This window comes from Pleurodeles waltl, chromosome 4_2, assembly GCF_031143425.1.
Source record: "Pleurodeles waltl isolate 20211129_DDA chromosome 4_2, aPleWal1.hap1.20221129, whole genome shotgun sequence".
Lineage (NCBI taxonomy): Eukaryota > Metazoa > Chordata > Amphibia > Caudata > Salamandridae > Pleurodeles > Pleurodeles waltl.
This window is the reverse complement of record NC_090443.1, coordinates 1,070,335,649-1,070,363,632: the sequence shown is the minus strand read 5'-3', so window position 1 is coordinate 1,070,363,632 and position 27,984 is coordinate 1,070,335,649. Positions and strand designations below refer to the sequence as shown.

At 66.5% G+C, this 27,984-nt stretch overlaps 1 protein-coding gene across 1 annotated transcript in view; it reads left to right on the top strand.

The window, feature by feature from the left end:
• The first annotated feature begins 445 nt into the window (after nucleotides 1-445).
• LOC138293786 (zinc finger protein 271-like) overlaps nucleotides 446-27,984 on the top strand; it is a 70,737-nt gene continuing 43,198 nt past the window's right edge. Inside the window, exon 1 of the mRNA XM_069233126.1 lies at nucleotides 446-502. The gene's annotated coding sequence lies outside the window, so the exon portion shown is untranslated. The remainder of the gene's footprint in view (nucleotides 503-27,984) is intronic.

Sequence of the window (27,984 nt, the reverse complement as noted above, 5' to 3'; positions counted from 1 at the left end):
TTCACCCATCCATCCACCCTCTTTTGTATCCACCCACTCATCTGTTCCATCATTCGTCCTGCCTTTCTTTTATCTTTCCATCCTCTCATTCTCCTCTCACTTCTCTATTCATTTTTCTTTCTTCACGTTAATTGTGAACATTTGTCTCGGAGTTGCCACGAAGAGGCCCATATGAACCCCACTGTAGAAGCTAGAGCGGGGTGTTCCCGACGCCCCTGCTTTGAAGATTTTCCGTTGAAGTGATTGAGTTTCTTGAATTCAGCAGCGCAGGAGCCGCCCGCGCTGTCAGTGCTGAGCTCATTCACCAATCCCTCCCGTAGAGACCTCAGTCTGAGCCCCCCCCGCGCTGCATCCGCTCGTCGTCCTTGTGTGGGCGGGGCGTCTCTCAAACGCCACTTCCGGTGGACGCCTCAGGGGCGGGACCTCGCTAGAAACACTTCCGGCGCAGACTCCCGGGGGCGGGACATTCACCCGTCAGCTGTCAGCGGCCGCGAGGAGACAGGTGAGGTGGAGGGAGGAGGGAGGAGGGAGGAGACAGGTGAGGTGGAGGGCACGGAGGGAGGAGAGGAGACAGGTGAGGTGGAGGGCACGGAGGAGAGGAGACAGGTGAGGTGGAGGGCACGGAGGCAGGAGACAGGTGAGGTGGAGGGCACGGAGGGAGGAGACAGGTGAGGTGGAGGGCACGGAGGGAGGAGACAGGTGAGGTGGAGGGCACGGAGGGAGGAGAGGAGACAGGTGAGGTGGAGGGCACGGAGGAGAGGAGACAGGTGAGGTGGAGGGCACGGAGGCAGGAGACAGGTGAGGTGGAGGGCACGGAGGGAGGAGACAGGTGAGGTGGAGGGCACGGAGGGAGGAGACAGGTGAGGTGGAGGGCACGGAGGGAGGAGAGGAGACAGGTGAGGTGGAGGGCACGGAGGGAGGAGACAGGTGAGGTGGGGGCACGGAGGGAGGAGACAGGTGAGGTGGAGGGCACGGAGGGAGGAGACAGGTGAGGTGAAGGGCACGGAGGCAGGAGACAGGTGAGAGGAGGGCACGGAGGCAGGAGAGGAGACAGGTGAGGTGGAGGGCGTGGAGGGAGGAGAGGAGACAGGTGAGGTGGAGGGCACAGAGGAGGAGACAGGTGAGGTGGAGGGAGGAGACAGGTGAGGTGGAGGGCACGGAGGCAGGAGACAGGTGAGAGGAGGGCACGGAGGCAGGAGAGGAGACAGGTGAGGTGGAGGGCACAGAGGAGGAGACAGGTGAGGTGGAGGGCACGGAGGGAGGAGACAGGTGAGAGGAGGGCACGGAGAGAGGAGACAGGTGAGGTGGAGGGCACGGAGGCAGGAGAGGAGACAGGTGAGGTGGAGGGCACAGAGGAGGAGACAGGTGAGGTGGAGGGCACGGAGGGAGGAGACAGGTGAGGTGGAGGGCACAGAGGAGGAGACAGGTGAGGTGGAGGGCACGGAGGGAGGAGACAGGTGAGGTGAGGGCACGGAGGGAGGAGGGAGGAGACAGGTGAGGTGGAGGGCACGGAGGAGAGGAGACAGGTGAGGTGGAGGGCACAGAGGAGGAGACAGGTGAGGTGGAGGGCACGGAGGCAGGAGAGGAGACAGGTGAGGTGGAGGGCACGGAGGGAGGAGACAGGTGAGGTGGAGGGCACGGAGGAGAGGAGACAGGTGAGGTGGAGGGCACGGAGGGAGGAGAGAGGTGAGGTGGGGGCACGGAGGGAGGAGAGGAGACAGGTGAGGTGGAGGGCACAGAGATAGGAGACAGGTGAGGTGGAGGGCACGGAGGGAGGAGGGAGGAGACAGGTGAGGTGGAGGGCACGGAGGGAGGAGAGAGGAGACAGGTGAGGTGGAGGGCACGGAGGGAGGAGGCAGGTGAGGTGGAGGGCACGGAGGGAGGAGACAGGTGAGGTGGAGGGCACGGAGGGAGGAGAGGAGACAGGTGAGGTGGAGGGCACGGAGGGAGGAGACAGGTGAGGTGGAGGGAGGAGAGGAGACAGGTGAGGTGGGGGCACGGAGGGAGGAGACAGGTGAGGTGGAGGGCACGGAGGAGAGGAGACAGGTGAGGTGGAGGGCACGGAGGAGAGGAGACAGGTGAGGTGGAGGGCACGGAGGAGAGGAGACAGGTGAGGTGGAGGGCACGGAGGGAGGAGACAGGTGAGGTGGAGGGCACGGAGGGAGGAGACAGGTGAGGTGGAGGGCACGGAGGGAGGAGGGAGGAGACAGGTGAGGTGGAGGGAGGAGACAGGTGAGGTGGAGGGCACAGAGGGAGGAGGGAGGAGACAGGTGAGGTGGAGGGCACGGAGGGAGGAGACAGGTGAGCTGGAGGGCACGGAGGGAGGAGACAGGTGAGGTGGAGGGCACGGAGGGAGGAGACAGGTGAGGTGGAGGGCACAGAGGGAGGAGACAGGTGAGGTGGAGGGCACGGAGGGAGGAGACAGGTGAGGTGGAGGGCACGGAGGGAGGAGACAGGTGAGGTGGAGGGCACGGAGGGAGGAGACAGGTGAGGTGGAGGGCACGGAGGGAGGAGGCAGGAGACAGGTGAGGTGGGGGCACGGAGGGAGGAGACAGGTGAGGTGGAGGGCACAGAGGGAGGAGGCAGGAGACAGGTGAGGTGGAGGGCACGGAGATAGGAGACAGGTGAGGTGGAGGGAGGAGACAGGTGAGGTGGGGGCACGGAGGGAGGAGGCAGGAGACAGGTGAGGTGGAGGGCACGGAGGGAGGAGACAGGTGAGGTGGAGGGCACGGAGGGAGGAGACAGGTGAGGTGGAGGGCACGGAGGGAGGAGACAGGTGAGGTGGAGGGCACGGAGGGAGGAGACAGGTGAGGTGGGGGCACGGAGGGAGGAGAGGAGACAGGTGAGGTGGAGGGCACAGAGATAGGAGACAGGTGAGGTGGAGGGCACGGAGGGAGGAGGGAGGAGACAGGTGAGGTGGAGGGCACGGAGGGAGGAGAGAGAAGACAGGTGAGGTGGAGGGCACGGAGGGAGGAGGCAGGTGAGGTGGAGGGCACGGAGGGAGGAGGGAGGAGACAGGTGAGGTGGAGGGCACGGAGGGAGGAGAGGAGACAGGTGAGGTGGAGGGCACGGAGGGAGGAGACAGGTGAGGTGGAGGGAGGAGAGGAGACAGGTGAGGTGGGGGCACGGAGGGAGGAGACAGGTGAGGTGGAGGGCACGGAGGAGAGGAGACAGGTGAGGTGGAGGGCACGGAGGAGAGGAGACAGGTGAGGTGGAGGGCACGGAGGAGAGGAGACAGGTGAGGTGGAGGGCACGGAGGGAGGAGACAGGTGAGGTGGAGGGCACGGAGGGAGGAGACAGGTGAGGTGGAGGGCACGGAGGGAGGAGGGAGGAGACAGGTGAGGTGGAGGGAGGAGACAGGTGAGGTGGAGGGCACAGAGGGAGGAGGGAGGAGACAGGTGAGGTGGAGGGCACGGAGGGAGGAGACAGGTGAGGTGGAGGGCACGGAGGGAGGAGACAGGTGAGGTGGAGGGCACGGAGGGAGGAGACAGGTGAGGTGGAGGGCACGGAGGAGAGGAGACAGGTGAGGTGGAGGGCACGGAGGGAGGAGGGAGGAGACAGGTGAGGTGGAGGGCACGGAGGGAGGAGAGGAGACAGGTGAGGTGGAGGGCACGGAGGGAGGAGACAGGTGAGGTGGAGGGCACGGAGGGAGGAGACAGGTGAGGTGGGGGCACGGAGGGAGGAGACAGGTGAGGTGGAGGGCACAGAGATAGGAGACAGGTGAGGTGGAGGGCACGGAGGGAGGAGAGAGGTGAGGTGGAGGGCACGGAGGAGAGGAGACAGGTGAGGTGGAGGGCACGGAGGAGAGGAGACAGGTGAGGTGGAGGGCACGGAGGAGAGGAGACAGGTGAGGTGGAGGGCACGGAGGGAGGAGACAGGTGAGGTGGAGGGCACGGAGGGAGGAGACAGGTGAGGTGGAGGGCACGGAGGGAGGAGGGAGGAGACAGGTGAGGTGGAGGGAGGAGACAGGTGAGGTGGAGGGCACAGAGGGAGGAGGGAGGAGACAGGTGAGGTGGAGGGCACGGAGGGAGGAGACAGGTGAGGTGGAGGGCACGGAGGGAGGAGACAGGTGAGGTGGAGGGCACGGAGGGAGGAGACAGGTGAGGTGGAGGGCACGGAGGAGAGGAGACAGGTGAGGTGGAGGGCACGGAGGGAGGAGGGAGGAGACAGGTGAGGTGGAGGGCACGGAGGGAGGAGAGGAGACAGGTGAGGTGGAGGGCACGGAGGGAGGAGACAGGTGAGGTGGAGGGCACGGAGGGAGGAGACAGGTGAGGTGGGGGCACGGAGGGAGGAGACAGGTGAGGTGGAGGGCACAGAGATAGGAGACAGGTGAGGTGGAGGGCACGGAGGGAGGAGAGAGGTGAGGTGGAGGGCACGGAGGAGAGGAGACAGGTGAGGTGGGGGCACGGAGGGAGGAGACAGGTGAGGTGGAGGGCACGGAGGCAGGAGACAGGTGAGGTGGAGGGCACGGAGGGAGGAGGGAGGAGACAGGTGAGGTGGAGGGCACGGAGGGAGGAGACAGGTGAGGTGGGGGCACGGAGGGAGGAGACAGGTGAGGTGGAGGGCACGGAGGCAGGAGACAGGTGAGGTGGAGGGCACGGAGGGAGGAGGGAGGAGACAGGTGAGGTGGAGGGCACGGAGGGAGGAGACAGGTGAGGTGAAGGGCACGGAGGCAGGAGACAGGTGAGGTGGAGGCACGGAGGGAGGAGACAGGTGAGGTGGAGGGCACAGAGGAGGAGGGAGGAGACAGGTGAGGTGGAGGGCACGGAGGGAGGAGACAGGTGAGGTGGAGGGCACGGAGGGAGGAGACAGGTGAGGTGGAGGGCACGGAGGGAGGAGACAGGTGAGGTGGAGGGCACGGAGGCAGGAGACAGGTGAGGTGGAGGGCACAGAGATAGGAGACAGGTGAGGTGAAGGGCACGGAGGGAGGAGACAGGTGAGGTGGAGGGCACGGAGGGAGGAGACAGGTGAGGTGGGGGCACGGAGGGAGGAGGCAGGAGACAGGTGAGGTGGAGGGCACGGAGGGAGGAGGCAGGAGACAGGTGAGGTGGAGGGCACGGAGGGAGGAGGGAGGAGACAGGTGAGGTGGAGGGAGGAGACAGGTGAGGTGGAGGGCACGGAGGGAGGAGACAGGTGAGGTGGAGGGAGGAGACAGGTGAGGTGGAGGGAGGAGACAGGTGAGGTGGAGGGCGTGGAGGGAGGAGACAGGTGAGGTGGAGGGCCTGGAGGGAGGAGACGGGTGAGGTGGAGGGCACGGACGGAGGGAGGAGAGGAGACAGGTGAGGTGGAGGGCACGGAGAGAGGACACAGGTGAGGTGGAGGGCACAGAGGAGGAGGGAGGAGACTGGTGAGGTGGAGGGCACGGAGGGAGGAGAGAGGAGACAGGTGAGGAGGGGGGAGAGAGGAGACAGGTGAGGTGGAGGGCACAGAGGTGGAGGGAGGAGACAGGTGAGGTGGAGGGAGGAGACAGGTGAGGTGGAGGGCGTGGAGGGAGGAGACAGGTGAGGTGGAGGGCACGGAGGGAGGAGACAGGTGAGGTGGAGGCACGGAGGGAGGAGACAGGTGAGGTGGAGGGCACAGAGGAGGAGGGAGGAGACAGGTGAGGTGGAGGGCACGGAGGGAGGAGACAGGTGAGGTGGAGGGCACGGAGGCAGGAGACAGGTGAGGTGGAGGCACGGAGGGAGGAGACAGGTGAGGTGGAGGGCACAGAGGAGGAGGGAGGAGACAGGTGAGGTGGAGGGCACGGAGGGAGGAGACAGGTGAGGTGGAGGGCACGGAGGGAGGAGACAGGTGAGGTGGAGGGCACGGAGGGAGGAGACAGGTGAGGTGGAGGGCACGGAGGCAGGAGACAGGTGAGGTGAAGGGCACGGAGGGAGGAGACAGGTGAGGTGGAGGGCACGGAGGGAGGAGACAGGTGAGGTGGAGGGCACGGAGGGAGGAGAGGAGACAGGTGAGGTGGGGGCACGGAGGGAGGAGACAGGTGAGGTGGGGGCACGGAGGGAGGAGGCAGGAGACAGGTGAGGTGGAGGGCACGGAGGGAGGAGGCAGGAGACAGGTGAGGTGGAGGGCACGGAGGGAGGAGGGAGGAGACAGGTGAGGTGGAGGGAGGAGACAGGTGAGGTGGAGGGCACGGAGGGAGGAGACAGGTGAGGTGGAGGGAGGAGACAGGTGAGGTGGAGGGAGGAGACAGGTGAGGTGGAGGGCGTGGAGGGAGGAGACAGGTGAGGTGGAGGGCCTGGAGGGAGGAGACGGGTGAGGTGGAGGGCACGGACGGAGGGAGGAGAGGAGACAGGTGAGGTGGAGGGCACGGAGAGAGGACACAGGTGAGGTGGAGGGCACAGAGGAGGAGGGAGGAGACTGGTGAGGTGGAGGGCACGGAGGGAGGAGAGAGGAGACAGGTGAGGAGGGGGGAGAGAGGAGACAGGTGAGGTGGAGGGCACAGAGGTGGAGGGAGGAGACAGGTGAGGTGGAGGGAGGAGACAGGTGAGGTGGAGGGCGTGGAGGGAGGAGACAGGTGAGGTGGAGGGCACGGAGGGAGGAGACAGGTGAGGTGGAGGGCACGGAGGGAGGAGACAGGTGAGGTGGAGGGCACGGAGGGAGGAGACAGGTGAGGTGGGGGCACGGAGGGAGGAGACAGGTGAGGTGGGGGCACGGAGGGAGGAGACAGGTGAGGTGGAGGGCACGGAGGAGGAGACAGGTGAGGTGGAGGGCACGGAGGAGGAGACAGGTGAGGTGGGGGCACGGAGGGAGGAGACAGGTGAGGTGGAGGGCACAGAGATAGGAGACAGGTGAGGTGAAGGGCACGGAGGGAGGAGACAGGTGAGGTGGAGGGCACGGAGGGAGGAGAGGAGACAGGTGAGGTGGGGGCACGGAGGGAGGAGACAGGTGAGGTGGAGGGCACGGAGGGAGGAGACAGGTGAGGTGGAGGGCACGGAGGGAGGAGGCAGGAGACAGGTGAGGTGGAGGGCACGGAGGCAGGAGACAGGTGAGGTGGAGGGCACGGAGGGAGGAGACAGGTGAGGTGGAGGGCACGGAGGGAGGAGACAGGTGAGGTGGGGGCACGGAGGGAGGAGACAGGTGAGGTGGGGGCACGGAGGGAGGAGACAGGTGAGGTGGAGGGCACAGAGGAGGAGGGAGGAGACAGGTGAGGTGGAGGGCACGGAGGGAGGAGACAGGTGAGGTGGAGGGCACGGAGGGAGGAGACAGGTGAGGTGGAGGGCACGGAGGGAGGAGACAGGTGAGGTGGAGGCAGGAGAGGAGACAGGTGAGGTGGAGGGCACGGAGGGAGGAGACAGGTGAGGTGGAGGGCACAGAGGGAGGAGGGAGGAGACAGGTGAGGTGGAGGGCACGGAGGGAGGAGACAGGTGAGGTGGAGGGCACGGAGGGAGGAGACAGGTGAGGTGGAGGGCACGGAGGGAGGAGACAGGTGAGGTGGAGGGCACGGAGGGAGGAGACAGGTGAGGTGGGGGCACGGAGGGAGGAGACAGGTGAGGTGGAGGGCACAGAGGAGGAGGGAGGAGACAGGTGAGGTGGAGGGCACGGAGGCAGGAGACAGGTGAGGTGGGGGCACGGAGGGAGGAGACAGGTGAGGTGGAGGGCACGGAGGGAGGAGACAGGTGAGGTGGAGGGCACGGAGGGAGGAGACAGGTGAGGTGGAGGCAGGAGAGGAGACAGGTGAGGTGGAGGGCACGGAGGGAGGAGACAGGTGAGGTGGAGGGCACGGAGGGAGGAGAGGAGACAGGTGAGGTGAAGGGCACGGAGGAGAGGAGACAGGTGAGGTGGAGGGCACAGAGGAGGAGACAGGTGAGGTGGAGGGCACGGAGGCAGGAGACAGGTGAGGTGGAGGGCACGGAGGCAGGAGAGGAGACAGGTGAGGTGGAGGGCACGGAGGGAGGAGACAGGTGAGGTGGAGGGCACGGAGGAGAGGAGACAGGTGAGGTGGAGGGCACGGAGGGAGGAGAGAGGTGAGGTGGAGGGCACGGAGGGAGGAGAGGAGACAGGTGAGGTGAAGGGCACAGAGGGACGAGACAGGTGAGGTGGAGGGCACGGAGGGAGGAGAGGAGACAGGTGAGGTGGAGGGCACGGAGGGAGGAGAGGAGACAGGTGAGGTGGAGGGCACGGAGGGAGGAGAGAGGTGAGGTGGGGGCACGGAGGGAGGAGAGGAGACAGGTGAGGTGGAGGGCACGGAGGGAGGAGACAGGTGAGGTGGAGGGCACGGAGGAGAGGAGACAGGTGAGGTGGAGGGCACGGAGGGAGGAGACAGGTGAGGTGGAGGGCACGGAGGGAGGAGAGAGGTGAGGTGGAGGGCACGGAGGGAGGAGAGGAGACAGGTGAGGTGAAGGGCACGGAGGAGAGGAGACAGGTGAGGTGGAGGGCACGGAGGGAGGAGAGAGGTGAGGTGGAGGGCACGGAGGAGAGGAGACAGGTGAGGTGGAGGGCACGGAGGGAGGAGAGAGGTGAGGTGGAGGGAGGAGGCAGGAGACAGGTGAGGTGGAGGGCACGGAGGGAGGAGACAGGTGAGGTGGGGGCACGGAGGGAGGAGATGAGACAGGTGAGGTGAAGGGCACGGAGGAGAGGAGACAGGTGAGGTGGAGGGCACGGAGGGAGGAGAGAGGTGAGGTGGAGGGCACGGAGGAGAGGAGACAGGTGAGGTGGAGGGCACGGAGGGAGGAGAGAGGTGAGGTGGAGGGAGGAGGCAGGAGACAGGTGAGGTGGAGGGCACGGAGGGAGGAGACAGGTGAGGTGGAGGGCACGGAGGGAGGAGACAGGTGAGGTGGGGGCACGGAGGGAGGAGAGGAGACAGGTGAGGTGAAGGGCACGGAGGAGAGGAGACAGGTGAGGTGGAGGGCACGGAGGGAGGAGAGAGGTGAGGTGGAGGGCACGGAGGAGAGGAGACAGGTGAGGTGGAGGGCACGGAGGGAGGAGAGAGGTGAGGTGGAGGGAGGAGGCAGGAGACAGGTGAGGTGGAGGGCACGGAGGGAGGAGACAGGTGAGGTGGAGGGCACGGAGGGAGGAGAGAGGTGAGGTGGAGGGCACGGAGGGGAGGAGACAGGTGAGGTGGAGGGAGGAGACAGGTGAGGTGGAGGGCACGGAGGGAGGAGAGGAGACAGGTGAGGTGGAGGGCACGGAGGGAGGAGACAGGTGAGGTGGAGGGCACGGAGGAGAGGAGACAGGTGAGGTGGAGGGCACGGAGGGAGGAGAGAGGTGAGGTGGAGGGCACGGAGGAGAGGAGACAGGTGAGGTGGAGGGCACGGAGGCAGGAGACTGGTGAGGTGGAGGGCACTGAAGGAGGAGACAGGTGGAGGGCACGGAGGGAGGAGGCAGGTGAGGTGGAGGGCGTGGAGGGAGGAGACAAGTGAGGTGGAGGGCACGGAGGGAGGAGGGAGGAGACAGGTGAGGTGGAGGGCACGGAGGGAGGAGAGAGGAGACAGGTGAGGTGGAGGGCACAGAGGAGGAGGGAGGAGACAGGTGAGGTGGAGGGAGGAGACAGGTGAGGTGGAGGGCACGGAGGGAGGAGAGGAGACAAGTGAGGTGGAGGGCACGGAGGGAGGAGGGAGGAGACAGGTGAGGTGGAGGGCACGGAGGGAGGAGAGAGGAGACAGGTGAGGTGGAGGGCACAGAGGAGGAGGGAGGAGACAGGTGAGGTGGAGGGAGGAGACAGGTGAGGTGGAGGGCACGGAGGGAGGAGACAGGTGAGGTGGAGGGCACGGAGGGAGGAGAGGAGACAAGTGAGGTGGAGGGCACGGAGGGAGGAGGGAGGAGACAGGTGAGGTGGAGGGCACGGAGGGAGGAGAGAGGAGACAGGTGAGGTGGAGGGAGGAGACAGGTGAGGTGGAGGGCACGGAGGCAGGAGACAGGTGAGGTGAAGGGGACGGAGGGAGGAGAGAGGAGACAGGTGAGGTGGAGGGCACGGAGGGAGGAGGCAGGTGAGGTGGAGGGCACGGAGGGAGGAGGGAGGAGACAGGTGAGGTGGAGGGCACGGAGGGAGGAGAGGAGACAGGTGAGGTGGAGGGCACGGAGGGAGGAGACAGGTGAGGTGGAGGGAGGAGAGAAGACAGGTGAGGTGGGGGCACGGAGGGAGGAGACAGGTGAGGTGGAGGGCACGGAGGGAGGAGAGGAGACAAGTGAGGTGGAGGGCACGGAGGGAGGAGGGAGGAGACAGGTGAGGTGGAGGGCACGGAGGGAGGAGAGAGGAGACAGGTGAGGTGGAGGGAGGAGACAGGTGAGGTGGAGGGCACGGAGGCAGGAGACAGGTGAGGTGAAGGGGACGGAGGGAGGAGAGAGGAGACAGGTGAGGTGGAGGGCACGGAGGGAGGAGGCAGGTGAGGTGGAGGGCACGGAGGGAGGAGGGAGGAGACAGGTGAGGTGGAGGGCACGGAGGGAGGAGAGGAGACAGGTGAGGTGGAGGGCACGGAGGGAGGAGACAGGTGAGGTGGAGGGAGGAGAGAAGACAGGTGAGGTGGGGGCACGGAGGGAGGAGAGGAGACAGGTGAGGTGGGGGCACGGAGGGAGGAGCAGGAGACAGGTGAGGTGGAGGGCACGGAGGGAGGAGAGGAGACAGGTGAGGTGGAGGGCACGGAGGGAGGAGAGGAGACAGGTGAGGTGGAGGGCACGGAGGGAGGAGGGAGGAGACAGGTGAGGTGGAGGGCACGAAGGGAGGAGAGGAGACAGGTGAGGTGGGGGCACGGAGGGAGGAGAGGAGACAGGTGAGGTGGAGGGCACGGAGGGAGGAGAGGAGACAAGTGAGGTGGAGGGCACGGAGGGAGGAGGGAGGAGACAGGTGAGGTGGAGGGCACAGAGGAAGAGGGAGGAGACAGGTGAGGTGGAGGGAGGAGACAGGTGAGGTGGAGGGCACGGAGGGAGGAGGCAGGTGAGGTGGAGGGCACGGAGGAGAGGAGACAGGTGAGGTGGAGGGCACGGAGGCAGGAGACTGGTGAGGTGGAGGGCACTGAAGGAGGAGACAGGTGAGGTGGAGGGAGGAGACAGGTGAGGTGGAGGGCACGGAGGGAGGAGAGGAGACAGGTGAGGTGGAGGGCACGGAGGGAGGAGACAGGTGAGGTGGAGGGCACGGAGGGAGGAGACAGGTGAGGTGGAGGGCACGGAGGAGAGGAGACAGGTGAGGTGGAGGGCACGGAGGCAGGAGACTGGTGAGGTGGAGGGCACTGAAGGAGGAGACAGGTGAGGTGGAGGGAGGAGACAGGTGAGGTGGAGGGCACGGAGGGAGGAGGCAGGTGAGGTGGAGGGCGTGGAGGGAGGAGACAAGTGAGGTGGAGGGCACGGAGGGAGGAGGGAGGAGACAGGTGAGGTGGAGGGCACGGAGGGAGGAGAGAGGAGACAGGTGAGGTGGAGGGCACAGAGGAGGAGGGAGGAGACAGGTGAGGTGGAGGGAGGAGACAGGTGAGGTGGAGGGCACGGAGGGAGGAGAGGAGACAAGTGAGGTGGAGGGCACGGAGGGAGGAGGGAGGAGACAGGTGAGGTGGAGGGCACGGAGGGAGGAGAGAGGAGACAGGTGAGGTGGAGGGCACAGAGGAGGAGGGAGGAGACAGGTGAGGTGGAGGGAGGAGACAGGTGAGGTGGAGGGCACAGAGGGAGGAGACAGGTGAGGTGGAGGGCACGGAGGGAGGAGAGGAGACAAGTGAGGTGGAGGGCACGGAGGGAGGAGGGAGGAGACAGGTGAGGTGGAGGGCACGGAGGGAGGTGACAGGTGAGGTGAAGGGCACAGAGGGAGGAGACAGGTGAGGTGGAGGCACGGAGGGAGGAGACAGGTGAGGTGGAGGCACGGAGGGAGGAGACAGGTGAGGTGGAGGGCACAGAGGAGGAGGGAGGAGACAGGTGAGGTGGAGGGCACGGAGGCAGGAGACAGGTGAGGTGGAGGGCACGGAGGCAGGAGACAGGTGAGGTGGAGGGCACGGAGGGAGGAGACAGGTGAGGTGGGGGCACGGAGGGAGGAGACAGGTGAGGTGGAGGGCACGGAGGGAGGAGACAGGTGAGGTGGAGGGCACGGAGGGAGGAGACAGGTGAGGTGGAGGGCACGGAGGGAGGAGACAGGTGAGGTGGGGGCACGGAGGGAGGAGACAGGTGAGGTGGGGGCACGGAGGGAGGAGACAGGTGAGGTGGAGGGCACGGAGGAGGAGACAGGTGAGGTGGAGGGCACGGAGGAGGAGACAGGTGAGGTGGGGGCACGGAGGGAGGAGACAGGTGAGGTGGAGGGCACAGAGATAGGAGACAGGTGAGGTGAAGGGCACGGAGGGAGGAGACAGGTGAGGTGGAGGGCACGGAGGGAGGAGAGGAGACAGGTGAGGTGGGGGCACGGAGGGAGGAGACAGGTGAGGTGGAGGGCACGGAGGGAGGAGACAGGTGAGGTGGAGGGCACGGAGGGAGGAGGCAGGAGACAGGTGAGGTGGAGGGCACGGAGGCAGGAGACAGGTGAGGTGGAGGGCACGGAGGGAGGAGACAGGTGAGGTGGAGGGCACGGAGGGAGGAGACAGGTGAGGTGGGGGCACGGAGGGAGGAGACAGGTGAGGTGGGGGCACGGAGGGAGGAGACAGGTGAGGTGGAGGGCACAGAGGAGGAGGGAGGAGACAGGTGAGGTGGAGGGCACGGAGGGAGGAGACAGGTGAGGTGGAGGGCACGGAGGGAGGAGACAGGTGAGGTGGAGGGCACGGAGGGAGGAGACAGGTGAGGTGGAGGCAGGAGAGGAGACAGGTGAGGTGGAGGGCACGGAGGGAGGAGACAGGTGAGGTGGAGGGCACAGAGGGAGGAGGGAGGAGACAGGTGAGGTGGAGGGCACGGAGGGAGGAGACAGGTGAGGTGGAGGGCACGGAGGGAGGAGACAGGTGAGGTGGAGGGCACGGAGGGAGGAGACAGGTGAGGTGGAGGGCACGGAGGGAGGAGACAGGTGAGGTGGGGGCACGGAGGGAGGAGACAGGTGAGGTGGAGGGCACAGAGGAGGAGGGAGGAGACAGGTGAGGTGGAGGGCACGGAGGGAGGAGACAGGTGAGGTGGGGGCACGGAGGGAGGAGACAGGTGAGGTGGAGGGCACGGAGGGAGGAGACAGGTGAGGTGGAGGGCACGGAGGGAGGAGACAGGTGAGGTGGAGGGCACGGAGGGAGGAGACAGGTGAGGTGGAGGCAGGAGAGGAGACAGGTGAGGTGGAGGGCACGGAGGGAGGAGACAGGTGAGGTGGAGGGCACGGAGGGAGGAGAGGAGACAGGTGAGGTGAAGGGCACGGAGGAGAGGAGACAGGTGAGGTGGAGGGCACAGAGGAGGAGACAGGTGAGGTGGAGGGCACGGAGGCAGGAGACAGGTGAGGTGGAGGGCACGGAGGCAGGAGAGGAGACAGGTGAGGTGGAGGGCACGGAGGGAGGAGACAGGTGAGGTGGAGGGCACGGAGGAGAGGAGACAGGTGAGGTGGAGGGCACGGAGGGAGGAGAGAGGTGAGGTGGAGGGCACGGAGGGAGGAGAGGAGACAGGTGAGGTGAAGGGCACAGAGGGACGAGACAGGTGAGGTGGAGGGCACGGAGGGAGGAGAGGAGACAGGTGAGGTGGAGGGCACGGAGGGAGGAGAGGAGACAGGTGAGGTGGAGGGCACGGAGGGAGGAGAGAGGTGAGGTGGGGGCACGGAGGGAGGAGAGGAGACAGGTGAGGTGGAGGGCACGGAGGGAGGAGACAGGTGAGGTGGAGGGCACGGAGGAGAGGAGACAGGTGAGGTGGAGGGCACGGAGGGAGGAGACAGGTGAGGTGGAGGGCACGGAGGGAGGAGACAGGTGAGGTGGAGGGCACGGAGGGAGGAGAGGAGACAGGTGAGGTGAAGGGCACGGAGGAGAGGAGACAGGTGAGGTGGAGGGCACGGAGGGAGGAGAGAGGTGAGGTGGAGGGCACGGAGGAGAGGAGACAGGTGAGGTGGAGGGCACGGAGGGAGGAGAGAGGTGAGGTGGAGGGAGGAGGCAGGAGACAGGTGAGGTGGAGGGCACGGAGGGAGGAGACAGGTGAGGTGGGGGCACGGAGGGAGGAGAGGAGACAGGTGAGGTGAAGGGCACGGAGGAGAGGAGACAGGTGAGGTGGAGGGCACGGAGGGAGGAGAGAGGTGAGGTGGAGGGCACGGAGGAGAGGAGACAGGTGAGGTGGAGGGCACGGAGGGAGGAGAGAGGTGAGGTGGAGGGAGGAGGCAGGAGACAGGTGAGGTGGAGGGCACGGAGGGAGGAGACAGGTGAGGTGGAGGGCACGGAGGGAGGAGACAGGTGAGGTGGGGGCACGGAGGGAGGAGAGGAGACAGGTGAGGTGAAGGGCACGGAGGAGAGGAGACAGGTGAGGTGGAGGGCACGGAGGGAGGAGAGAGGTGAGGTGGAGGGCACGGAGGAGAGGAGACAGGTGAGGTGGAGGGCACGGAGGGAGGAGAGAGGTGAGGTGGAGGGAGGAGGCAGGAGACAGGTGAGGTGGAGGGCACGGAGGGAGGAGACAGGTGAGGTGGAGGGCACGGAGGGAGGAGAGAGGTGAGGTGGAGGGCACGGAGGAGAGGAGACAGGTGAGGTGGAGGGAGGAGACAGGTGAGGTGGAGGGCACGGAGGGAGGAGAGGAGACAGGTGAGGTGGAGGGCACGGAGGGAGGAGACAGGTGAGGTGGAGGGCACGGAGGAGAGGAGACAGGTGAGGTGGAGGGCACGGAGGGAGGAGAGAGGTGAGGTGGAGGGCACGGAGGAGAGGAGACAGGTGAGGTGGAGGGCACGGAGGCAGGAGACTGGTGAGGTGGAGGGCACTGAAGGAGGAGACAGGTGGAGGTCACGGAGGGAGGAGGCAGGTGAGGTGGAGGGCGTGGAGGGAGGAGACAAGTGAGGTGGAGGGCACGGAGGGAGGAGACAGGTGAGGTGGAGGGCACGGAGGGAGGAGAGAGGAGACAGGTGAGGTGGAGGGCACAGAGGTGGAGGGAGGAGACAGGTGAGGTGGAGGGAGGAGACAGGTGAGGTGGAGGGCACGGAGGGAGGAGAGGAGACAAGTGAGGTGGAGGGCACGGAGGGAGGAGGGAGGAGACAGGTGAGGTGGAGGGCACGGAGGGAGGAGAGAGGAGACAGGTGAGGTGGAGGGCACAGAGGAGGAGGGAGGAGACAGGTGAGGTGGAGGGAGGAGACAGGTGAGGTGGAGGGCACGGAGGGAGGAGACAGGTGAGGTGGAGGGCACGGAGGGAGGAGAGGAGACAAGTGAGGTGGAGGGCACGGAGGGAGGAGACAGGTGAGGTGGAGGGCACGGAGGGAGGAGAGAGGAGACAGGTGAGGTGGAGGGAGGAGACAGGTGAGGTGGAGGGCACGGAGGCAGGAGACAGGTGAGGTGAAGGGGACGGAGGGAGGAGAGAGGAGACAGGTGAGGTGGAGGGCACGGAGGGAGGAGGCAGGTGAGGTGGAGGGCACGGAGGGAGGAGGGAGGAGACAGGTGAGGTGGAGGGCACGGAGGGAGGAGAGGAGACAGGTGAGGTGGAGGGCACGGAGGGAGGAGACAGGTGAGGTGGAGGGAGGAGAGAAGACAGGTGAGGTGGGGGCACGGAGGGAGGAGAGGAGACAGGTGAGGTGGGGGCACGGAGGGAGGAGCAGGAGACAGGTGAGGTGGAGGGCACGGAGGGAGGAGAGGAGACAGGTGAGGTGGAGGGCACGGAGGGAGGAGAGGAGACAGGTGAGGTGGAGGGCACGGAGGGAGGAGGGAGGAGACAGGTGAGGTGGAGGGCACGGAGGGAGGAGAGGAGACAGGTGAGGTGGGGGCACGGAGGGAGGAGAGGAGACAGGTGAGGTGGAGGGCACGGAGGGAGGAGAGGAGACAAGTGAGGTGGAGGGCACGGAGGGAGGAGGGAGGAGACAGGTGAGGTGGAGGGCACAGAGGAGGAGGGAGGAGACAGGTGAGGTGGAGGGAGGAGACAGGTGAGATGGAGGGCACGGAGGGAGGAGGCAGGTGAGGTGGAGGGCACGGAGGAGAGGAGACAGGTGAGGTGGAGGGCACGGAGGCAGGAGACTGGTGAGGTGGAGGGCACTGAAGGAGGAGACAGGTGAGGTGGAGGGAGGAGACAGGTGAGGTGGAGGGCACGGAGGGAGGAGAGGAGACAGGTGAGGTGGAGGGCACGGAGGGAGGAGACAGGTGAGGTGGAGGGCACGGAGGGAGGAGACAGGTGAGGTGGAGGGCACGGAGGAGAGGAGACAGGTGAGGTGGAGGGCACGGAGGCAGGAGACTGGTGAGGTGGAGGGCACTGAAGGAGGAGACAGGTGAGGTGGAGGGAGGAGACAGGTGAGGTGGAGGGCACGGAGGGAGGAGGCATGTGAGGTGGAGGGCGTGGAGGGAGGAGACAAGTGAGGTGGAGGGCACGGAGGGAGGAGGGAGGAGACAGGTGAGGTGGAGGGCACGGAGGGAGGAGAGAGGAGACAGGTGAGGTGGAGGGCACAGAGGAGGAGGGAGGAGACAGGTGAGGTGGAGGGAGGAGACAGGTGAGGTGGAGGGCACGGAGGGAGGAGAGGAGACAAGTGAGGTGGAGGGCACGGAGGGAGGAGGGAGGAGACAGGTGAGGTGGAGGGCACGGAGGGAGGAGAGAGGAGACAGGTGAGGTGGAGGGCACAGAGGAGGAGGGAGGAGACAGGTGAGGTGGAGGGAGGAGACAGGTGAGGTGGAGGGCACGGAGGGAGGAGACAGGTGAGGTGGAGGGCACGGAGGGAGGAGAGGAGACAAGTGAGGTGGAGGGCACGGAGGGAGGAGGGAGGAGACAGGTGAGGGGGAGGGCACGGAGGGAGGAGACAGGTGAGGTGGAGGGCACGGAGGGAGGAGACAGGTGAGAGGAGGGCACGGAGGCAGGAGACAGGTGAGGTGGAGGGCACGGAGGCAGGAGACAGGTGAGGTGGAGGGCACGGAGGGAGGTGACAGGTGAGGTGGAGGGCACGGAGGGAGGAGGGAGGAGACAGGTGAGGTGGAGGGCACGGAGGGAGGAGACAGGTGAGGTGGGGGCACGGAGGGAGGAGAGGAGACAGGTGAGGTGGGGGCACGGAGGGAGGAGACAGGTGAGGTGGAGGGCACGGAGGTGAGGAGACAGGTGAGGTGGAGGGAGGAGAGGAGACAGGTGAGGTGGGGGCACGGAGGAGAGGAGACAGGTGAGGTGGAGGGCACGGAGGGAGGAGACAGGTGAGGTGGAGGGAGGAGAGGAGACAGGTGAGGTGGGGGCACGGAGGAGAGGAGACAGGTGAGGTGGAGGGCACGGAGGAGAGGAGACAGGTGAGGTGGAGGGAGGAGAGGAGACAGGTGAGGTGGGGGCACGGAGGAGAGGAGACAGGTGAGGTGGAGGGCACGGAGGGAGGAGACAGGTGAGGTGGAGGGCACGGAGGAGAGGAGACAGGTGAGGTGGAGGGCACGGAGGGAGGAGACAGGTGAGGTGGAGGGCACGGAGATAGGAGACAGGTGAGGTGAAGGGCACAGAGGGAGGAGACAGGTGAGGTGGGGGCACGGAGGGAGGAGAGGAGACAGGTGAGGTGGAGGGCACGGAGGAGAGGAGACAGGTGAGGTGGAGGGCACGGAGGGAGGAGACAGGTGAGGTGGAGGGAGGAGAGGAGACAGGTGAGGTGGGGGCACGGAGGGAGGAGAGGAGACAGGTGAGGTGGAGGGCACGGAGGGAGGAGACAGGTGAGGTGGAGGGAGGAGAGGAGACAGGTGAGGTGGGGGCACGGAGGGAGGAGAGGAGACAGGTGAGGTGGAGGGCACGGAGGGAGGAGACAGGTGAGGTGGAGGGAGGAGAGGAGACAGGTGAGGTGGGGGCACGGAGGGAGGAGAGGAGACAGGTGAGGTGGGGGCACGGAGGGAGGAGAGGAGACAGGTGAGGTGGGGGCACGGAGGGAGGAGAGGAGACAGGTGAGGTGGATGGCACGGAGGGAGGAGACAGGTGAGGTGGAGGGAGGAGAGGAGACAGGTGAGGTGGGGGCACGGAGGGAGGAGAGGAGACAGGTGAGGTGGGGGCACGGAGGGAGGAGAGGAGACAGGTGAGGTGGGGGCACGGAGGGAGGAGACAGGTGAGGTGGGGGCACGGAGGGAGGAGCAGGAGACAGGTGAGGTGGAGGGCACGGAGGGAGGAGAGGAGACAGGTGAGGTGGAGGGCACGGAGGAAGGAGAGGAGACAGGTGAGGTGGAGGGCACGGAGGGAGGAGGGAGGAGACAGGTGAGGTGGAGGGCACGGAGGGAGGAGAGGAGACAGGTGAGGTGGGGGCACGGAGGGAGGAGAGGAGACAGGTGAGGTGGAGGGCACGGAGGGAGGAGAGGAGACAAGTGAGGTGGAGGGCACGGAGGGAGGAGGGAGGAGACAGGTGAGGTGGAGGGCACAGAGGAGGAGGGAGGAGACAGGTGAGGTGGAGGGAGGAGACAGGTGAGGTGGAGGGCACGGAGGGAGGAGGCAGGTGAGGTGGAGGGCGTGGAGGGAGGAGACAAGTGAGGTGGAGGGCACGGAGGGAGGAGGGAGGAGACAGGTGAGGTGGAGGGCACGGAGGGAGGAGAGAGGAGACAGGTGAGGTGGAGGGCACAGAGGAGGAGGGAGGAGACAGGTGAGGTGGAGGGAGGAGACAGGTGAGGTGGAGGGCACGGAGGGAGGAGAGGAGACAAGTGAGGTGGAGGGCACGGAGGGAGGAGGGAGGAGACAGGTGAGGTGGAGGGCACGGAGGGAGGAGAGAGGAGACAGGTGAGGTGGAGGGCACAGAGGAGGAGGGAGGAGACAGGTGAGGTGGAGGGAGGAGACAGGTGAGGTGGAGGGCACGGAGGGAGGAGACAGGTGAGGTGGAGGGCACGGAGGGAGGAGAGGAGACAAGTGAGGTGGAGGGCACGGAGGGAGGAGGGAGGAGACAGGTGAGGTGGAGGGCACGGAGGGAGGAGAGAGGAGACAGGTGAGGTGGATGGAGGAGACAGGTGAGGTGGAGGGCACGGAGGCAGGAGACAGGTGAGGTGAAGGGCACGGAGGGAGGAGAGAGGAGACAGGTGAGGTGGAGGGCACGGAGGGAGGAGGCAGGTGAGGTGGAGGGCACGGAGGGAGGAGGGAGGAGACAGGTGAGGTGGAGGGCACGGAGGGAGGAGAGGAGACAGGTGAGGTGGAGGGCACGGAGGGAGGAGACAGGTGAGGTGGAGGGAGGAGAGGAGACAGGTGAGGTGGGGGCACGGAGGGAGGAGACAGGTGAGGTGGAGGGCACGGAGGAGAGGAGACAGGTGAGGTGGAGGGCACGGAGGAGAGGAGACAGGTGAGGGGGAGGGCACGGAGGAGAGGAGACAGGTGAGGTGGAGGGCACGGAGGAGAGGAGACAGGTGAGGTGGAGGGCACGGAGGGAGGAGACAGGTGAGGTGGAGGGAGGAGAGGATACAGGTGAGGTGGGGGCACGGAGGGAGGAGAGGAGACAGGTGAGGTGGGGGCACGGAGGGAGGAGCAGGAGACAGGTGAGGTGGAGGGCACGGAGGGAGGAGAGGAGACAGGTGAGGTGGAGGGCACGGAGGGAGGAGAGGAGACAGGTGAGGTGGAGGGCACGGAGGGAGGAGACAGGTGAGGTGGAGGGCACGGAGGGAGGAGAGGAGACAGGTGAGGTGGGGGCACGGAGGGAGGAGAGGAGACAGGTGAGGTGGAGGGCACGGAGGGAGGAGAGGAGACAAGTGAGGTGGAGGGCACGGAGGGAGGAGGGAGGAGACAGGTGAGGTGGAGGGCACAGAGGAGGAGGGAGGAGACAGGTGAGGTGGAGGGAGGAGACAGGTGAGGTGGAGGGCACGGAGGGAGGAGGCAGGTGAGGTGGAGGGCGTGGAGGGAGGAGACAAGTGAGGTGGAGGGCACGGAGGGAGGAGGGAGGAGACAGGTGAGGTGGAGGGCACGGAGGGAGGAGAGAGGAGACAGGTGAGGTGGAGGGCACAGAGGAGGAGGGAGGAGACAGGTGAGGTGGAGGGAGGAGACAGGTGAGGTGGAGGGCACGGAGGGAGGAGAGGAGACAAGTGAGGTGGAGGGCACGGAGGGAGGAGGGAGGAGACAGGTGAGGTGGAGGGCACGGAGGGAGGAGAGAGGAGACAGGTGAGGTGGAGGGCACAGAGGAGGAGGGAGGAGACAGGTGAGGTGGAGGGAGGAGACAGGTGAGGTGGAGGGCACGGAGGGAGGAGACAGGTGAGGTGGAGGGCACGGAGGGAGGAGAGGAGACAAGTGAGGTGGAGGGCACGGAGGGAGGAGGGAGGAGACAGGTGAGGTGGAGGGCACGGAGGGAGGAGAGAGGAGACAGGTGAGGTGGAGGGAGGAGACAGGTGAGGTGGAGGGCACGGAGGCAGGAGACAGGTGAGGTGAAGGGCACGGAGGGAGGAGAGAGGAGACAGGTGAGGTGGAGGGCACGGAGGGAGGAGGCAGGTGAGGTGGAGGGCACGGAGGGAGGAGGGAGGAGACAGGTGAGGTGGAGGGCACGGAGGGAGGAGAGGAGACAGGTGAGGTGGAGGGCACGGAGGGAGGAGACAGGTGAGGTGGAGGGAGGAGAGGAGACAGGTGAGGTGGGGGCACGGAGGGAGGGAGGAGACAGGTGAGGTGGGGGCACGGAGGGAGGAGCAGGAGACAGGTGAGGTGGAGGGCACGGAGGGAGGAGAGGAGACAGGTGAGGTGGAGGGCACGGAGGGAGGAGAGGAGACAGGTGAGGTGGAGGGCACGGAGGGAGGAGGGAGGAGACAGGTGAGGTGGAGGGCACGGAGGGAGGAGAGGAGACAGGTGAGGTGGGGGCACGGAGGGAGGAGAGGAGACAGGTGAGGTGGAGGGCACGGAGGGAGGAGAGGAGACAAGTGAGGTGGAGGGCACGGAGGGAGGAGGGAGGAGACAGGTGAGGTGGAGGGCACAGAGGAGGAGGGAGGAGACAGGTGAGGTGGAGGGAGGAGACAGGTGAGGTGGAGGGCACGGAGGGAGGAGGCAGGTGAGGTGGAGGGCGTGGAGGGAGGAGACAAGTGAGGTGGAGGGCACGGAGGGAGGAGGGAGGAGACAGGTGAGGTGGAGGGCACGGAGGGAGGAGAGAGGAGACAGGTGAGGTGGAGGGCACAGAGGAGGAGGGAGGAGACAGGTGAGGTGGAGGGAGGAGACAGGTGAGGTGGAGGGCACGGAGGGAGGAGAGGAGACAAGTGAGGTGGAGGGCACGGAGGGAGGAGGGAGGAGACAGGTGAGGTGGAGGGCACGGAGGGAGGAGAGAGGAGACAGGTGAGGTGGAGGGCACAGAGGAGGAGGGAGGAGACAGGTGAGGTGGAGGGAGGAGACAGGTGAGGTGGAGGGCACGGAGGGAGGAGACAGGTGAGGTGGAGGGCACGGAGGGAGGAGAGGAGACAAGTGAGGTGGAGGGCACGGAGGGAGGAGGGAGGAGACAGGTGAGGTGGAGGGCACGGAGGGAGGAGAGAGGAGACAGGTGAGGTGGAGGGAGGAGACAGGTGAGGTGGAGGGCACGGAGGCAGGAGACAGGTGAGGTGAAGGGCACGGAGGGAGGAGAGAGGAGACAGGTGAGGTGGAGGGCACGGAGGGAGGAGGCAGGTGAGGTGGAGGGCACGGAGGGAGGAGGGAGGAGACAGGTGAGGTGGAGGGCACGGAGGGAGGAGAGGAGACAGGTGAGGTGGAGGGCACGGAGGGAGGAGAGAGGAGACAGGTGAGGTGGAGGGCGAGGAGGGAGGAGAGGAGACAGGTGAGGTGGAGGGCACGGAGGGAGGAGACAGGTGAGGTGGAGGGCACGGAGGGAGGAGACAGGTGAGGTGGAGGGCACAGAGGGAGGAGACAGGTGAGGTGGAGGGCACGGAGAGAGGAGACAGGTGAGGTGGAGGGCACGGAGGGAGGAGACAGGTGAGGTGGAGGGCACGGAGGGAGGAGACAGGTGAGGTGGAGGGCACGGAGGCAGGAGACAGGTGAGGTGGAGGGCACGGAGGCAGGAGACAGGTGAGGTGGAGGGCACGGAGGGAGGTGACAGGTGAGGTGGAGGGCACGGAGGGAGGAGGGAGGAGACAGGTGAGGTGGAGGGCACGGAGGGAGGAGACAGGTGAGGGGGAGGGCACGGAGGGAGGAGAGGAGACAGGTGAGGTGGAGGGCACAGAGGCAGGAGACAAGTGAGGTGGAGGGCACGGAGGGAGGAGAGGAGACAGGTGAGGTGGAGGGCACGGAGGCAGGAGACAGGTGAGGTGGAGGGCACGGAGAGAGGAGACAGGTGAGAGGAGGGCACGGAGGGAGGAGAGGAGACAGGTGAGGTGCAGGGCACAGAGGAGGAGACAGGTGAGGTGGAGGGCACGGAGGGAGGAGAGGAGACAGGTGAGGTGGAGGGCACGGAGGGAGGAGACAGGTGAGGTGGAGGGCACAGAGGGAGGAGACAGGTGAGGTGGAGGGCACGGAGGGAGGAGGGAGGAGAGAGGTGAGGTGGAGGGCACGGAGAGAGGAGACAGGTGAGGTGGAGGGCACGGAGAGAGGAGACAGGTGAGGTGGAGGGCACGGAGGGAGGAGACAGGTGAGGTGGAGGGCACGGAGGGAGGAGACAGGTGAGGTGGAGGGCACGGAGGGAGGAGACAGGTGAGGTGGAGGGCACGGAGGCAGGAGACAGGTGAGGTGGAGGGCACGGAGGGAGGAGACAGGTGAGGTGGAGGGCACGGAGGGAGGAGACAGGTGAGGTGGAGGGCACGGAGGCAGGAGACAGGTGAGGTGAGGGCACGGAGGCAGGAGACAGGTGAGGTGGAGGGCACGGAGGCAGGAGACAAGTGAGGTGGAGGGAGGAGACAGGTGAGGTGGAGGGCACGGAGGCAGGAGACAGGTGAGGTGGAGGGCACGGAGGAGGAGACAGGTGAGGTGGAGGGCACGGAGGGAGGAGACAGGTGAGGTGGAGGGAGGAGACAGGTGAGTTGGAGGGCACGGAGGCAGGAGACAGGTGAGGTGGAGGGCACGGAGGAGGAGACAGGTGAGGTGGAGGGCACGGAGGGAGGAGACAGGTGAGGTGGAGGGCACGGAGGGAGGAGACAGGTGAGGTGGAGGGCACGGAGGGAGGGGACAGGTGAGGTGGAGGGCACGGAGGCAGGAGACAGGTGAGGTGGAGGGCACGGAGGCAGGAGACAGGTGAGGTGGAGGGCACGGAGGGAGGAGACAGGTGAAGTGGAGGGCACGGAGGGAGGAGGCAGGTGAGGTGGAGGGCACGGAGGGAGGAGGGAGGAGACCGGTGAGGTGGAGGGCACGGAGGGAGGAGACAGGTGAAGTGGAGGGCACGGAGGGAGGAGGCAGGTGAGGTGGAGGGCACGGAGGGAGGAGGGAGGAGACAGGTGAGGTGGAGGGCACGGAGGCAGGAGACAGGTGAGGTGGAGGGCACGGAGGAGGAGACAGGTGAGGTGGAGGGCACGGAGGGAGGAGACAGGTGACGTGGAGGGCACGGAGTGAGGAGACAGGTGAGGTGGAGGGCACGGAGGGAGGACACAGGTGAGGTGGAGGGCACGGAGGCAGGAGACAGGTGAGGTGGAGGGCACGGAGGCAGGAGACAAGTGAGGTGGAGGGAGGAGACAGGTGAGGTGGAGGGCACGGAGGCAGGAGACAGGTGAGGTGGAGGGCACGGAGGAGGAGACAGGTGAGGTGGAGGGCACGGAGGGAGGAGACAGGTGAGGTGGAGGGCACGGAGGGAGGAGACAGGTGAGGTGGAGGGCACGGAGGGAGGAGACAGGTGAGGTGGAGGGCACGGAGGCAGGAGACAGGTGAGGTGGAGGGCACGGAGGGAGGAGAGGAGACAGGTGAGGTGGGGGCACGGAGGGAGGAGACAGGTGAGGTGGGGGCACGGAGGGAGGAGACAGGTGAGGTGGAGGGCACGGAGGGAGGAGACAGGTGAGGTGGAGGGCACGGAGGGAGGACACAGGTGAGGTGGAGGACACGGAGGGAGGAGAGGAGACAGGTGAGGTGGGGGCACGGAGGGAGGAGACAGGTGAGGTGGAGGGCACGGAGGGAGGACACAGGTGAGGTGGAGGGCACAGAGGAGGAGGGAGGAGACAGGTGAGGTGGAGGGCACAGAGGAGGAGGGAGGAGACAGGTGAGGTGGAGGGCACGGAGGGAGGAGGCAGGAGACAGGTGAGGTGGAGGGCACGGAGGGAGGAGACAGGTGAGGTGGAGGGCACGGAGGGAGGAGAGGAGACAGGTGAGGTGGGGGCACGGAGGGAGGAGACAGGTGAGGTGGAGGGCACGGAGGGAGGAGGCAGGAGACAGGTGAGGTGGAGGGCACGGAGGGAGGAGGCAGGAGACAGGTGAGGTGGAGGGCACGGACGGAGGAGACAGGTGAGGTGGAGGGCACGGAGGGAGGAGAGGAGACAGGTGAGGTGGGGGCACGGAGGGAGGAGACAGGTGAGGTGGAGGGCACGGAGGAGAGGAGACAGGTGAGGTGGAGGGCACGGAGGGAGGAGACAGGTGAGGTGGAGGGCACGGAGGCAGGAGACAAGTGAGGTGGAGGGAGGAGACAGGTGAGGTGGAGGGCACGGAGGCAGGAGACAGGTGAGGTGGAGGGCACGGAGGCAGGAGGCAGGTGAGGTGGAGGGCACGGAGGCAGGTGAGGTGGAGGGCACGGAGGGAGGAGAGGAGACAGGTGAGGTGGAGGGCACAGAGGGAGGAGACAGGTGAGGTGGAGGGCACAGAGGGAGGAGACAGGTGAGGTGGAGGGCACGGAGGGAGGAGACAGGTGAGGTGGAGGGCACGGAGGGAAGAGACAGGTGAGGTGGAGGGCACGGAGGAGGAGACAGGTGAGGTGGAGGTGAGGTGGAGGGCACAGAGGAGAAGGGAGGAGACTGGTGAGGTGGAGTGCACGGAGGAGGAGACAGGTGAGGTGGAGGGCACGGAGGGAGGAGACAGGTGAGGTGGAGGGCACGGAGGGAGGAGAGGAGACAGGTGAGGTGGAGGGCACGGAGGGAGGAGACAGGTGAGGTGGAGGGCACGGAGGGAGGAGACAGGTGAGGTGGAGGGCACGGAGGCAGGAGACAGGTGAGGTGGAGGGCACGGAGGGAGGAGACAGGTGAGGTGGAGGGCACGGAGGGAGGAGAGGAGACAGGTGAGGTGGGGGCACGGAGGGAGGAGACAGGTGAGGTGGGGGCACGGAGGGAGGAGACAGGTGAGGTGGAGGGCACGGAGGGAGGAGACAGGTGAGGTGGAGGGCACGGAGGAGAGGAGACAGGTGAGGTGGAGGGCACGGAGGGAGGAGGCAGGAGACAGGTGAGGTGGAGGGCACGGAGGGAGGAGACAGGTGAGGTGGAGGGCACGTAGGGAGGAGAGGAGACAGGTGAGGTGGGGGCACGGAGGGAGGAGACAGGTGAGGTGGAGGGCACGGAGGAGAGGAGACAGGTGAGGTGGAGGGCACGGAGGGAGGAGACAGGTGAGGTGGAGGGCACGGAGATAGTAGACAGGTGAGGTGAAGGGCACGGAGGGAGGAGACAGGTGAGGTGGGGGCACGGAGGGAGGAGAGGAGACAGGTGAGGTGGGGGCACGGAGGGAGGAGACAGGTGAGGTGGGGGCACGGAGGGAGGAGGCAGGAGACAGGTGAGGTGGAGGGCACGGAGGGACGAGACAGGTGAGGTGGAGGGCACGGAGAGAGGAGACAGGTGAGGTGGAGGGCACGGAGGGAGGAGACAGGTGAGGTGGAGGGCACGGAGGGAGGAGACAGGTGAGAGGAGGGCACGGAGGCAGGAGACAGGTGAGGTGGAGGGCACGGAGGCAGGAGACAGGTGAGGTGGAGGGCACGGAGGGAGGTGACAGGTGAGGTGGAGGGCACGGAGGGAGGAGGGAGGAGACAGGTGAGGTGGAGGGCACGGAGGGAGGAGACAGGTGAGGGGGAGGGCACGGAGGGAGGAGAGGAGACAGGTGAGGTGGAGGGCACAGAGGCAGGAGACAGGTGAGGTGGAGGGCACGGAGGGAGGAGAGGAGACAGGTGAGGTGGAGGGCACGGAGGCAGGAGACAGGTGAGGTGGAGGGCACGGAGAGAGGAGACAGGTGAGAGGAGGGCACGGAGGGAGGAGAGGAGACAGGTGAGGTGCAGGGCACAGAGGAGGAGACAGGTGAGGTGGAGGGCACGGAGGGAGGAGAGGAGACAGGTGAGGTGGAGGGCACGGAGGGAGGAGACAGGTGAGGTGGAGGGCACAGAGGGAGGAGACAGGTGAGGTGGAGGGCACGGAGGGAGGAGGGAGGAGTGAGGTGGAGGGCACGGAGAGAGGAGACAGGTGAGGTGGAGGGCACGGAGAGAGGAGACAGGTGAGGTGGAGGGCACGGAGGGAGGAGACAGGTGAGGTGGAGGGCACGGAGGGAGGAGACAGGTGAGGTGGAGGGCACGGAGGGAGGAGACAGGTGAGGTGGAGGGCACGGAGGCAGGAGACAGGTGAGGTGGAGGGCACGGAGAGAGGAGACAGGTGAGGTGGAGGGCACGGAGGGAGGAGACAGGTGAGGTGGAGGGCACGGAGGGAGGAGACAGGTGAGGTGGAGGGCACGGAGGCAGGAGACAGGTGAGGTGAGGGCACGGAGGCAGGAGACAGGTGAGGTGGAGGGCACGGAGGCAGGAGACAAGTGAGGTGGAGGGAGGAGACAGGTGAGGTGGAGGGCACGGAGGCAGGAGACAGGTGAGGTGGAGGGCACGGAGGAGGAGACAGGTGAGGTGGAGGGCACGGAGGGAGGAGACAGGTGAGGTGGAGGGAGGTGACAGGTGAGGTGGAGGGCACGGAGGCAGGAGACAGGTGAGGTGGAGGGCACGGAGGAGGAGACAGGTGAGGTGGAGGGCACGGAGGGAGGAGACAGGTGAGGTGGAGGGCACGGAGGGAGGAGACAGGTGAGGTGGAGGGCACGGAGGGAGGGGACAGGTGAGGTGGAGGGCACGGAGGCAGGAGACAGGTGAGGTGGAGGGCACGGAGGCAGGAGACAGGTGAGGTGGAGGGCACGGAGGGAGGAGACAGGTGAAGTGGAGGGCACGGAGGGAGGAGGCAGGTGAGGTGGAGGGCACGGAGGGAGGAGGGAGGAGACCAGTGAGGTGGAGGGCACGGAGGGAGGAGACAGGTGAAGTGGAGGGCACGGAGGGAGGAGGCAGGTGAGGTGGAGGGCACGGAGGGAGGAGGGAGGAGACAGGTGAGGTGGAGGGAGGAGACAGGTGAGGTGGAGGGCACGGAGGCAGGAGACAGGTGAGGTGGAGGGCACGGAGGAGGAGACAGGTGAGGTGGAGGGCACGGAGGGAGGAGACAGGTGAGGTGGAGGGCACGGAGTGAGGAGACAGGTGAGGTGGAGGGCACGGAGGGAGGACACAGGTGAGGTGGAGGGCACGGAGGCAGGAGACAGGTGAGGTGGAGGGCACGGAGGCAGGAGACAAGTGAGGTGGAGGGAGGAGACAGGTGAGGTGGAGGGCACGGAGGCAGGAGACAGGTGAGGTGGAGGGCACGGAGGAGGAGACAGGTGAGGTGGAGGGCACGGAGGGAGGAGACAGGTGAGGTGGAGGGCACGGAGGGAGGAGACAGGTGAGGTGGAGGGCACGGAGGGAGGAGACAGGTGAGGTGGAGGGCACGGAGGCAGGAGACAGGTGAGGTGGAGGGCACGGAGGGAGGAGAGGAGACAGGTGAGGTGGGGGCACGGAGGGAGGAGACAGGTGTGGTGGGGGCACGGAGGGAGGAGACAGGTGAGGTGGAGGGCACGGAGGGAGGAGACAGGTGAGGTGGAGGGCACGGAGGGAGGACACAGGTGAGGTGGAGGGCACGGAGGGAGGAGAGGAGACAGGTGAGGTGGGGGCACGGAGGGAGGAGACAGGTGAGGTGGAGGGCACGGAGGGAGGACACAGGCGAGGTGGAGGGCACAGAGGAGGGAGGAGACAGGTGAGGTGGAGGGCACGGAGGGAGGAGGCAGGAGACAGGTGAGGTGGAGGGCACGGAGGGAGGAGACAGGTGAGGTGGAGGGCACGGAGGGAGGAGAGGAGACAGGTGAGGTGGGGGCACGGAGGGAGGAGACAGGTGAGGTGGAGGGCACGGAGGGAGGAGGCAGGAGACA